This window comes from Marmota marmota, unplaced genomic scaffold, assembly GCF_001458135.2.
Source record: "Marmota marmota marmota unplaced genomic scaffold, marMar, whole genome shotgun sequence".
NCBI lineage: Eukaryota > Metazoa > Chordata > Mammalia > Rodentia > Sciuridae > Marmota > Marmota marmota.
In genome coordinates, this window is record NW_025999977.1 from 7693536 (window position 1) to 7705434 (window position 11899).

Genomic DNA, 11899 nt, shown 5'->3' on the forward strand with positions numbered 1-11899 from the left:
TTTTTTTTTTTTTTTTTTTTTTTTTTTTTTTTTTTTTTTTTTTTTTTGTGGTGCTGGGGATTGAACTCAAGGGCACTTAACCCCTGAGCCACATCCCCTGCCAGCCCCATTTTGTATTTTATTTAGAGACAGAGTCTCACTGAGTTGCTTAGCACCTTGCTGTTGCTGAGGCTGGCTTTGAACTCGCTATCCTCCTGTCTCAGCCTCCCAAGCCACTGGGATTACAGGCATAGGCCACCATGCCTGACTTCACCTCAGCCTCTTTCTTTGCTTCCAGCCTACATGGGGTGAACAAAACTCCTCTGATGTGTCCTCCCACCATGATATACTATGCCACCACAGGCCCAATAAGCGAGGCTAAGAGATTAAAATCACCTACCTAAAAGCTTATACCTGATAGGGACACCAGGATTCAAACGTAAGTCTGTTTGATTTGAAGCCTATGTTCTTTCCATGATAAAATACTGCTTCTGTTTTTGTTCTTATTTGTTTGGTACTGGAGATTAAACTCAGTGGTGCTTAACCTCTGAACCACATCCCCAGACCTTTTTATTTTGAGACTGGAAAGATCCTGGGGCTGGCCTCGAACTTGTGATCATCCTGCCTCAGCCTCCTGAGTTAGTGGAATTACAGGTACACATCACCACACCAGGCAAAATACTGCTTCCATTTTTATTCTATACTTTGTGTGTGTGTGGAGGGGATTAAATATGGATAAATATTCATTTTAAACACAAAAGTTTTGAGAGCATTACCTATAAAATATTACTGCACAAAATGTTGAACCTGAATCAAACTGGGCTTCTGGAGTAATTTCCATTTAGATGAAATAAGAGAGGTAGAGGAAGAATTCAAATGATAATACAGGGAAGTAAACTTACACATATAAAATGTGGAATATTCTATAAAGCACCACAGTTTTTGCAACACATCAATGACTTGAATATATATGTGGGGGGCGGGGCGAGTCTTCTCCAAATTAAAATAAATTTAAGAAACAACTCTTGGTAATGCCCATGCCTATGCAACCCCAAGAAAAAGGTACTTTCTGTGTCTGTGTGATTTGTTCATGCCAGCCCAATTCACCTGGATAGACCCTGACTGACTGAGTCGAGTGTCAATCGAGGCAGAGTAAAGTGCTTACCTGGTTGTGTGAGATCCTGGGTTTGATCCCCAGCACCACAGACTCACACAGACACTCCCTTGATCCCTTGCACACACCCTTCCCCACTCCCACCCTCTATTCCCCCCACACACCCCTAATTTGTACCTGAATTTGAATAAACCAGTTTTTTTAAAAAAAACATTTTTGAGACAGTTGTGGAAATAGGATTATGAGGACTAGGTGGTATGAGAAGATACTAAGGGATTATTGTTAGTTTTGGTAAATGCTATAAAGGCATTGTGATTATATAAAAACAGATTATTTGAGATTTTTACCAAAGTAATTATAGGTAAAATAATATGATGTCTGGAATTTCCATCAAGATCTTCTGGGAAAAGAAGGGTAGATTTAGCAAATGGGGCAAAATCTTGATAATTATTGAATCTGGGAGAATAATATGTAGGAGTTTATTTTGCTCTTCTTTTAATTAATTTTTAAAATAAAATTTTATAATAATATTATAATAAAATTACATTATATAATATAAAATTATTATGATAAAATTACATTTAATTAATTGTATAATAAAATTTAAAGTATTTAATTATAAAAGTGATAGAAAATATGGCAGTTAGGGGCTGGGGTTGTGGCTCAGTGGTAGAGCACTCACCTCACATGCATAAGGCCCTGCGTTCGATCCTCAGCACCACATAAAAATAAATAAGTGAAATAAAGGTATTGTGTCCAACTACAACTAAAAAATAAATATTAAAAAAAATAAAAGGAGGGCTGGGGATGTGGCTCAAGTGGTAGCGCGCTCGCCTGGCATGCGTGCGGCCCGGGTTCGATCCTCAGCACCACATACAAACAAAGATGTTGTATCCACCGAAAACTAAAAAAAAAATAAATATTAAAAAATTCTCTCTCTCTCTCTCTCTCTCTCTCTCGCTTTAAAAAAAAAATAAAAGGAAATATGGCAGTGGGCAGGGTTTGGAAGCTTAGAAAAGAGAAAAAAATGGAGCTCATAACCTGTACTTCTACCCATTATTAAATTTTAGGTGCATTTTCTTCTAGTTTTTTTTTTTTTTTAATAAATGTTTTGGTTTGATGTTCATTACTAAGATGAAATCTCTAGGGCTGGGGTTGTGGCTCAGCAGTAGAGCACTGGCCTCACACGTGGGAGACCCTGGGTTCGATCCTCAGCACCACATACAAATAGATAAGTGAAATAAAGGTATTGTGTCCAATTACAACTAAAAAATAAATATACTATATATATAAAAGAAATCTATAGCATTTTGCATCTCACTTTTTCCCTTTACAGACATAAACACTTAAAAAAATCATAAATTTTCTTAAACATCATACTTGCAGAGTGTGGTGATGTAAACCCAACAACTTGAGAGGCTGAGGCAGGAGGATCAAAAGTTCCAGGCCAGCCTCAGCAACTTAGTGGGATCTCAGGAACTTAGCAAGACCCTGTCTCAAAAATAAATAAATAAATAAATACATACATACATACATACCAGGAGGGCTGGGGTTGTAGAGTGCTCAATGGTAGAGCACTTGCCTAGAATGTGTGAGACACCACATAAAATAAATAAATAAAATAAAGGTATTATGTCCATCTACAACTAAAAAAATAAAAAATAAAAAAAATAAGGGAACTGGCTAGGGATATAACTCTGTGATAGAGTGCTTGCTTAGCCATGGGTTCAATCCCTGGAACTGCAGTTAATAAATAAATAGATAGGCCTGGGGAAATAGCTCAGTAATAAAGTGCCCTGGAGTTCAATCCCCAGTACCAAAAAAAAAAAAAAACAAACCCCAAAACTTGATGTTGGCATAATAGTTTGCTAATTAGTTATACCCAGGCTGTATTTGATACTTCTCTTCAGTGCTTTNATTTTTTATTTTGAAACAGTGTCTCACTAAGTTGCTTAGGGCCTCAAACTTGAATCCTCCTGCCTCAACTTCCAGAATCACTGGGATTACAGGCAGGGGGCCACCTTGCCCAGCCTGATAGATCAATTCTAATGAAAACAAGAACATTATTTACATAAGGAAAATGAGATGGTGGAAAAACACAGTTTGGGAATAATGACTTTGCTTTCCTTTTCTTGGGTAACTGCTATCTCAAGGCAGCTGGTAAGAATTTGAGTTGTTTATGGCTTCTCTGGAAAACTTTGAAAGGGTAATCAGGGGATATCTATGATGGACTGTCTCTACATGATGTCTGCCTGTGTCCTTTTTGCTCACCTAGGCTAGACTGTACAACAAAATTTGTCCATGGTTTACAAGTCAGAAAAATAAAATAAAATAAAAAGTTCCAAGCAAATTGGACATGGCACTGAGGAGTGAATTAGCTAAAAATAATTTTTGTTCATTTAAAAAAATGCTTATTGAGGAATAATTTACATAGACCATATTGCAACTATTTAAAGTATATACTTTTATTAATCATCATAATAATTTTTTTTCAGGACCAAGGATCAAACCCAGGTTCTTGAATGTGCTAGGCAAGCACTGCATATTCCTAGCCCCTGATGATAACAATGATATTCTTGTCTTGAGGTCTAGCATATGTTAATATAGCAATTTTTATTTTATGATGTTTGTTGTTTGCATAATTATTTTTTCTTCCATTTACTTTCAATTTATGTCTTTTTTGCTTATTTATGGCATACAACATAATGTTTTATAATATGTATACATGGTGGAATGGCTAAATCAAGCTAATGCAGTGAATTATATTACATATTTATACTTTATTTGTGGTGAGAACACTTAAAATCTAGTCTCTTAGTAATTTTCAAGAATATAATTAGATATTATCAACAATAGTCCCCATGTTGTACAATAGATCTTTTGAATTTATTCCTCCTGTCTGTGTATTTATCCTTTGACCAATCTACTTTCCACCCATATCCTCTACCACCATTTCATTCCATTCTGTTCTTCTTCTCCTTCTCCTTCTCCTTCTCCTTCTCCTCCTTCTCCTTCTCCTTTTTCTTCTTTTGTACAGAGATTAAACCCAGGGTGCTTAACCACTGAGCCACATCCCCAGCCTTTTTTATATTTTATTTAGAGTCAAGGTCTCACTTAGTTGCTTAGCACCTTGCTAAATTGCTAAGGCTGCCTTTAAACTTGTGATTCTCCTGCCTCAGCTTCCTGGGCTGCTGGGATTACAAGCATGCGTCATCACTCCCAGCTCACTCTTTATTCTTTGAATTAGACTTTTTGAGATTTCACTCATTAGTGAGATCATGTGGTATTTGTATGTTTTGGGGTTTTTTTGAGATGGGGTCTCATTATGTTGCTATGGTTGGCCTCTAACTCCTGGGCTCAAGTGATCCTCCTGGGAACAGATACATGTCACACACCAGGTTGGTTTTGTTGTTGTTTTTCTGTTTTTTGTTTGTTTGTTAAAAAAAAAAAAAAGGTGCTAGGGATTGAATCCAGGGGTGCTGTACTACTGAACCACATCTCTAGCCCTTTTATATTTGACTTTTTATTTATTTATTTATTTATTTATTTATTTTTAATATTTATTTTTCAGTTCTCGGCGGACACAACATCTTTGTTTGTATGTGGTGCTGAGGATCGAACCCGGGCCGCAGGCATGCTAGGCGAGCGCTCTACCGCTTGAGCCACATCCCCAGCCCATATATTTGACTTTTTAAATTTTAAAAAATACCTTTTAGTTGTAAGTGTATTTTTAAAAATACCTTTTAGTCGTAATAATGTCTTTATTATTATTTATTTTATTTTTTGATGTGGTGCTGAAGATAGAACCCAGTGCCTCGTAAGTGCTAGACAAACACTCTAGCACTGAGCTACAACCTCAACCCTTATATTTTATTTTGAGGCAGGGTCTTGCTAAGCTGCTTAAGGCCTTGCTCAATTGCTGAGATTGGCATTGAAATCGCAATCCTTCTGCCTCAACCTCCCGGGTTGCTGGGATCACAGGTGTATGCCACCATACCTGGCCTAGTTGGTACTTTTTGTAAGAGAATTCTCACTAATAAATAGTTGGCTTAGTGAAATTAAACTTGCCTAATCAAAATATGGAATTTGTTGACTCATATAATTGAAAAGTGTAAGAGTAGTGATCACATTTGAAATAATGATGATACCAGGACTAAATTCTCCCCACTCCCATCTTTTGGTTACATTTCTATGTGCTAGTTTTATCTCAGGCAAGTTTTTAACCTTGAGATGGTAAAATGGTCATCTTATATCATTCAAGGTTCAAAGTTATTTGAGGAGCCAGGCTCTGAAGTGTGGACCTATAGTTCCAGCTACTCTGACATCTGAGGCAGGAGAATCACTTGAGCCCACAAATTCAAGGTTAGCCTGGGCAATAGCAAGACCTCATCTCAAAAATAATTTGAAATGAAACCTTTTCCCATGACTCATTATAATATTAAGCAAATTTGGTCAAAAAACTTTCCATCAACCAATCAATCACCAAGGAAGTAAAATTCAGACACTAGGCTGGTTTGGTCACATGTTCAACTCTTTTTTTTTTTTTGGTACTCGTATTGAACTCAGGGGTGTTTAACCACTGAGCCACATCCTCAGCCCTTTTTTGTATTTTATTGAGAGACAGGCCAAATCTGACCAATAATAATAAGAACTAGGATTTTTGTTTGGCTGTTGGAAGAAAGAAACTCTTTCCTTCTGTACATGAAGCAGAAAGGATGCAGAAAAGAGCTGCTAAGGTCCTTTAGGCAAACTGGGGGAGAAGTGTGGGGGAGGGCAAGGTGAATACTAGAGTCACTAGGTAATGCCAAGTAGAGCCTGTGCCCAATGCAGAGAGGATACTTTGTATGTCCCAGACACAGCTATATCTGAAATTTATTTCCCTAGGCTTTTCAGTTATGGGAGCCAATCAATTTCTTTCTTACTATGTAGGAACAATTTTTTGTTACCCTTGTCAGAAAAAAAGACTTAAATAATACATAATTACTGGAAGTTTCTTGTGGCTTTTTGGTTGTCTAGATACATCCATTTTCTGATGTGGTAACAACACTCTGATATCCTGTTGGAGATTATTTCCACTCTTGGTCCATGTGCAGCAAAGGTGTGAACAATTCTCTCCATCAAAGGATTGAACATGTGCTGGGCGCAGTGACACACACCTGTAATCTCAGCGGTTGGGGAGACTGAGGCAGGAGGATTGCAAGTTCAAAGCCAGCCTCAGCAAAAGCAAGGCCCTAAGCAATTCAATGAGACTCTGTCTGTAAATAAAATACAAAATAGGGCTGGGATGTGGCTCAGTGGTCAAGTGCCCCTGAGTTCAATTCCTGGTACCTCCCCCTGTAATGCCAGATTCATGGGACCCCAATAGACCTCCAGGAGCCAAATCCGATGCAATCACACAAGAGTCTTTATTGCAAGCTCAAGCCTGGACTCACAACCATTCCTGACGCAGCGTTCCCGGGAGTGAGTCCAGGTCCTTTGTTCAGTGAGATTTTATAGGTTTTGGGGGGATACTCTATGTGTCACAACATCACACAGCAAATCATTCCATAACGTGGGAAAATCAAACAACAACTCTTAACATTGATTAGCACATTCACTGGCGGAAACAAGTTGGGTAAGGGTGATTGGTTAGTACAATAGGGGGATTCCTTTGAACTGATGGGTTTAGGCCACGAGGGGAGTACGTGCTAAACTACATGGTTTCCCAACATGTTATCAACCACCATAAACTACTGGGGGGTCATCTGGCATTCCAGGTGTTTTCCCTGTCTCATGCTGATTGGTGGTTGCTAGGGGGTAGCTATGAGTCCTCACCTAGCCTAACTCAGTCAGGGACACCTGGCGCCACAGATCTCTCCTGATATTTGTAGACAAACAACTCAGCAGGGTGGGTATGTGCTTAGGAGTGCTCTGTGGGTTTTTCCCAGGACAAGGGTCATGCCCCCTTCCTTAGGCCAGGCCTTGAGGTAGAAGCTGGTTTCTCAAAAATGGAGTCACATCAGTTTCTCACCCCCAGAATTGAAGTATTAGGGCTGGAGGAGTAATGTAGTGGTAGAGAACTTACCTAGCATGCATAAGTTCTTCGGTTCAATCCTCAGCATTTCCTGGCACTGAAGAAGAAGGAGAAAAAAATAAAAAACTGAAGTATTTATAAGTGTCCTGATACTCAAAAGTTGAGAACCACAGCTCCATAGTTTAAGTTGCTGCATTAGTTGGTATAGTTGATCCTCATCTACACTCAGCCCCCTACATGCACACCTTTTAATATTCCCTATTCATATATTAGTATCAGTCCTTCACTGTTTCATCTTTTCTTCAAGAGTTCTCAAATTACTGTCTGCAGTTCCATGATCGTGATTGAACATTTATTTATTTACTTATTTAAGGGCTTTGTTCAGTCCTACAAGGGCCTTAGCTTTCAAACTAATTTTCTTCCTTCTGGTCTCCTCCCCACTTCAATATATATATATNCTGCCTGTGTCCTTTTTGCTCACCTAGGCTAGACTGTACAACAAAATTTGTCCATGGATCTTTTATCTTATGTATGTGCAGTGCTGAGGATCAAACCCAGGGCCTCACACATGCCAGGCATGCGCTCTACCACTGAACCACAACTCCAGTCCTCCCCCTCCACTTTTGTGATGATAAATCGACCTTCCTAAATCACCAGGCTCGCCATCATTGCTTCCTGCTGAACTTCCTTTCTCTTTGATGGAGCCCAATTTCTTGCCTTGACATCTGAGGACTGACACCATCAACCTCAGCCTTAGATTTCTAGTCTTTTGGGCATCTCTACCCTATGTGAATCTTTCATTATAAACTAAATTCATCTACTCACTATCCCCCATTATGCCTTGCAAGTTTCCATTTTTGCACTTTTTTTTTTTTTAATCACTCCTACAATACCAATTTTCTCCACCCGACCCAAACTGGGTGAGTTGTCCTACCTTCAGTGCTAAGAATATCAGCGTATATGTGCTAATGCTCCTGCTCTCCTTGATCACACCCTCAGCCTCCCAGAGCTGAAGCCTGTTCCTCCTCCTGACTGGTGTTTCTTTATTTTTTATACCTTTATTTTATTTATTTATTTATTTATATGTGGTGCTAAGGATCGAACCCAGTGCCTCACTCACACCAGGCAAGGGCGCTACCGCTGCAAGCTCTCCACCCTGAGCTACAACCCCAGCCTGGTGTTTCTGCCTCTTTTTCTCGCTCCTGTCATTGGCTGGCCCCAGCCTCCCCACATCCACTGCTCCTCTGCTCTTTATTTAACCCTTGGTGTTACACATTTCAAGGGTTGTCTCTGATCGACCCTGTTTCTGTGTCTATCATTCATATTCATATTCTCTCCCCCCCCCCCCTTTTATGTTTTCTTCCTTGGTTCTATTTCCTGTCTTCCAGGGTGATACCTCCTATCTCCCATCCCGGCACTAAGAGCATGCTTCCTGTCATTTTTAATATTATCTTTTCAGAACCCATTAATCTGAACATGCCTTTTCCATTCTTTGGGACTCATTTTGTCATTGCTCATTGCTTTCCTTCTTCCTTCTTTTCTGTTGCTTTTTTTTTTTTTTTTACAACAGTTCCTGAATAACGAGCCTGTGAAAGAGTTCTCACCTAATTGGATGAGCAGAGCAGAGAAGATAATGTAAAAATAACTACAAAAGATTTAAAGAGAAAACTGTACTTTTTGCATCATATGATATTTCCAGCACCAGTTTTGTTTTCTGAAGTATATTATAAAAGAAAGAATACATAAATTCTCTAGTGGTGTTAGACCCAGGGGAACTGATATAAATAAGCTTAAAATAAAAAGACTCACGTAAAGTACAGCCAATAATTGTGAGCATTTTTGAAATTCTAACAATTGCAAATAATAAAGGGAGAGTTTAGAAATAAAAACACATAATTGGTTAGCAAATTTGGGTCTAATCAAAGGGGACAAATACATAATTATCATATGAAATGGAGAAATAGGTTTTTAAAAACAATTTCTTTAACTTCATCTGGGATTCTTATTTCCATTAAGAAACCAATTCAACTGGTGTGGTACACACCTGTAATCCCAGGGACTAGGGGGCTGAGGCAGAAGGATTGCAAGTTCAAAACCAGCCTCAGCAATTTAGCAAGATCCTAAGCAACTCAGTGAGACCCTGTCTGTAAATAAAAAATAAAAAGGGTTGGGGAGTGGCTCAGTGGTTAAGTGCCCTGAGTTCAATCCCTGGTACCAAAAACAAAACAAAACAACAAAACAATTCAAACATAAAACAAGTGAGAAAAATTAGACTTTTTTATACAGGATAGTTTTTTCATGATTCAAATGATGAAGACCTATTATGCTCTTTTTAGCAACTATAATCATTTCATATTATATCAATTTGTAATAATTTAAATTTAAGTTTATTTGCAATAAAATAATTCCTTTCATTGGTTTCTAAGTCCTTTGTTCATGTAGTTGTGTTTGAAGTGAAAACAACTTTGAAATCAAAATAGTATACAAAGACATAAAGATGTGATTAAGTAAGAAAAATAAAAAGGAAGAAAATTATCAAATAGAAAAATGCCATTATTAACATTTTTAATATTCTTGCTATTCAGATACCTTTCAAGATTAAATAATAATTTCTCAAAGCTTCTCACAGTCTTTTGGGTAAAGTTACATGCTTTGTTATTTTGAATTATAATTTAAAAATGAATCACCATTGTTATTTTAATTATCATTTCATCAATTTTAGAGTACCTTTATTACCCCCAAAGAAACCCTGTACCCCTTAGCCTCATATTCCATTCCCTTCAGACCTAGACAACCACTAGTCTACTCTGTTGGTTTGCCTATTCTGCACATTTTATAGTCAAACGTGGCTCTTTGTGACTGGCTTCTTTCATTTAGAGTCATGTTTTCAAGGTTTATTGGTTAGTGGTATGTATCAGTGCTTCTTTCTTTTTTATTGTTGATTTATATTTTATTATGTGGATAAACTATATTTTATTTACTTCTCAACCAATCTAGCTAAAAGTTTGACAGTTTTTGAAAGAATCAACTTTCGGTTTTATTATGTTTTTCCATCTTCTTTTCTATCTCTTTTTTATTCATTCGCACTCTTGTTTTAATTATTTGCTGCTTTATTCTTGTTTTTGGCTTAGTTTGTTCTTTTTCAAACTATGTCTAAAGTCAGAAGATGTTGAAGTTATTTGCTTGAGATTTTTTTTCTTTTTTAATACAGGGTGTATAGCTATCAATCTCAGCAATTCACCACCTATCCTTATTCATTTTGATAAAGATTGCTTTGGCTAGTTGGAATCTTTTGTGATTTCACACAAATTTTAGAATTATTATTTTTTTTTTGAAAGGGAGACTCTCCCTCTTTTTTTTTTTTAAGAGAGAGAGAGAGAGAATTTTAATATTTATTTTTTAGTTTTCGGCCGACACAACATCTTTGTTTGTATGTGGTGCTGAGGATCGAACCCGGGCCGCACGCATGCCAGGCGAGCGCGCTACCGCTTGAGCCACATCCCCAGCCCATAGAGTTATTTTTTCTATTTTTGTGAAAAATGCTGTTGGGATTTTGATAGGGATTGCATTGAATCTGTAGATTGCTTTGGGTAGCATGGACAGCTTAACTATTAATAATAATTATTTATTTTTATTCATTAATTTATTCTTGATAATATTGTAAGTAACAACATTAATTCTTCCTGTTTAAAAAACATGAATGGGCCTGCACTCTGTGGCCACTAGACCCTGGAGCCATAGGGACCTGCCTAGAGTCTATGCTGGCCTGATGCTATGGCAAGCGTGGAACCTGGGGTCCTGAGGGTTGGCCTCGTACCTGAAGTTACAAGGTCTGACCATGGACACCATCTAAGAAGGCTAACCTGGGTCCTGGGGCAGTGGAGGCTAGCCTAGAACCCGGGTTCACAGGGGCAGCCTGGGAGCTTGGGTCTATGGGGACTGGCCCAGCCCAGGGTCTGTCAGGATGGCCTGGACCCTAGCACCACTGGAACAGGCCCGGATCTTGTGTCTACTAGAACATAGAGCCTGGAGTGTGGGGCTATACTGGTCAGGCCTGGGGCCTACATCCATGGCTGTCAGTATGAAGCTAGGGAGCTGACCTTTTACTGGGGTGGGCCTGAAGTCTGCAACTGTGTGAGCAGGCCTGGTTTGGGGCTGGTTTGGAACCTGGAGCAGGCCTGGAGCCTGGGGCGGCTGAGGCTGCCCAGGTTGTAGAGCTGGCTTGGAGACGGAGTCTGTCAGGCAGCCTGGAATCTCAGGCTGCAGGATCTAGCCTGTTACTGGGCCATACCTGGAGGCTCAGTCCATGGGTACTGACCTGGAGTCTAGGTCTGTGCAGGCCTGAGCATTACTATGTTTTCCTGGGGAGGGCCCAATGTTGAGCTCTGAGGCAAAGTCTAGTGCTTACTTCCCTCCTTTCCTTCAAGGAGAGGCTATTACTTTCCATTCTGTGTTCCCTGAGATTGGCCAAAAGGTGATACAAATAAGGTAAAACTGTCTTCCTTACCCTTTTCACTACATCTCCTCCTCCTCCTCCTCCTCCTCCTCCTCCTCCTCCTCCTTTTTGGTGTTCATGTTGTACTGATTGGTTCATGAGCATATATCCAGAAAATGAAAGACACAATAAATCAAAATGTTCAGTTGAAAGTCTCTCTCATGGACTAGACTATGCTGAAGACAGAATCTCAAAGGTGGAAGACAAAGTGACTGGTCTTAAACATTCAGATAGTATTAAATAAAAGAAAAGTAAATATCATCAACATATATAAGAAATCTGGTATCAAATTAAGAAG

At 38.8% G+C, this 11899-nt stretch overlaps 1 long non-coding RNA gene across 1 annotated transcript in view; it reads left to right on the forward strand.

Annotated features, from left to right (window-relative positions):
* Window positions 1-11899, forward strand: part of LOC125617306 — an 18057-nt gene that overhangs the window by 3174 nt on the left and 2984 nt on the right. The window contains exons 2-3 of the long non-coding RNA XR_007348288.1: window positions 514-515; window positions 11715-11852. This is a non-coding gene — a long non-coding RNA (uncharacterized LOC125617306). The remainder of the gene's footprint in view (window positions 1-513; window positions 516-11714; window positions 11853-11899) is intronic.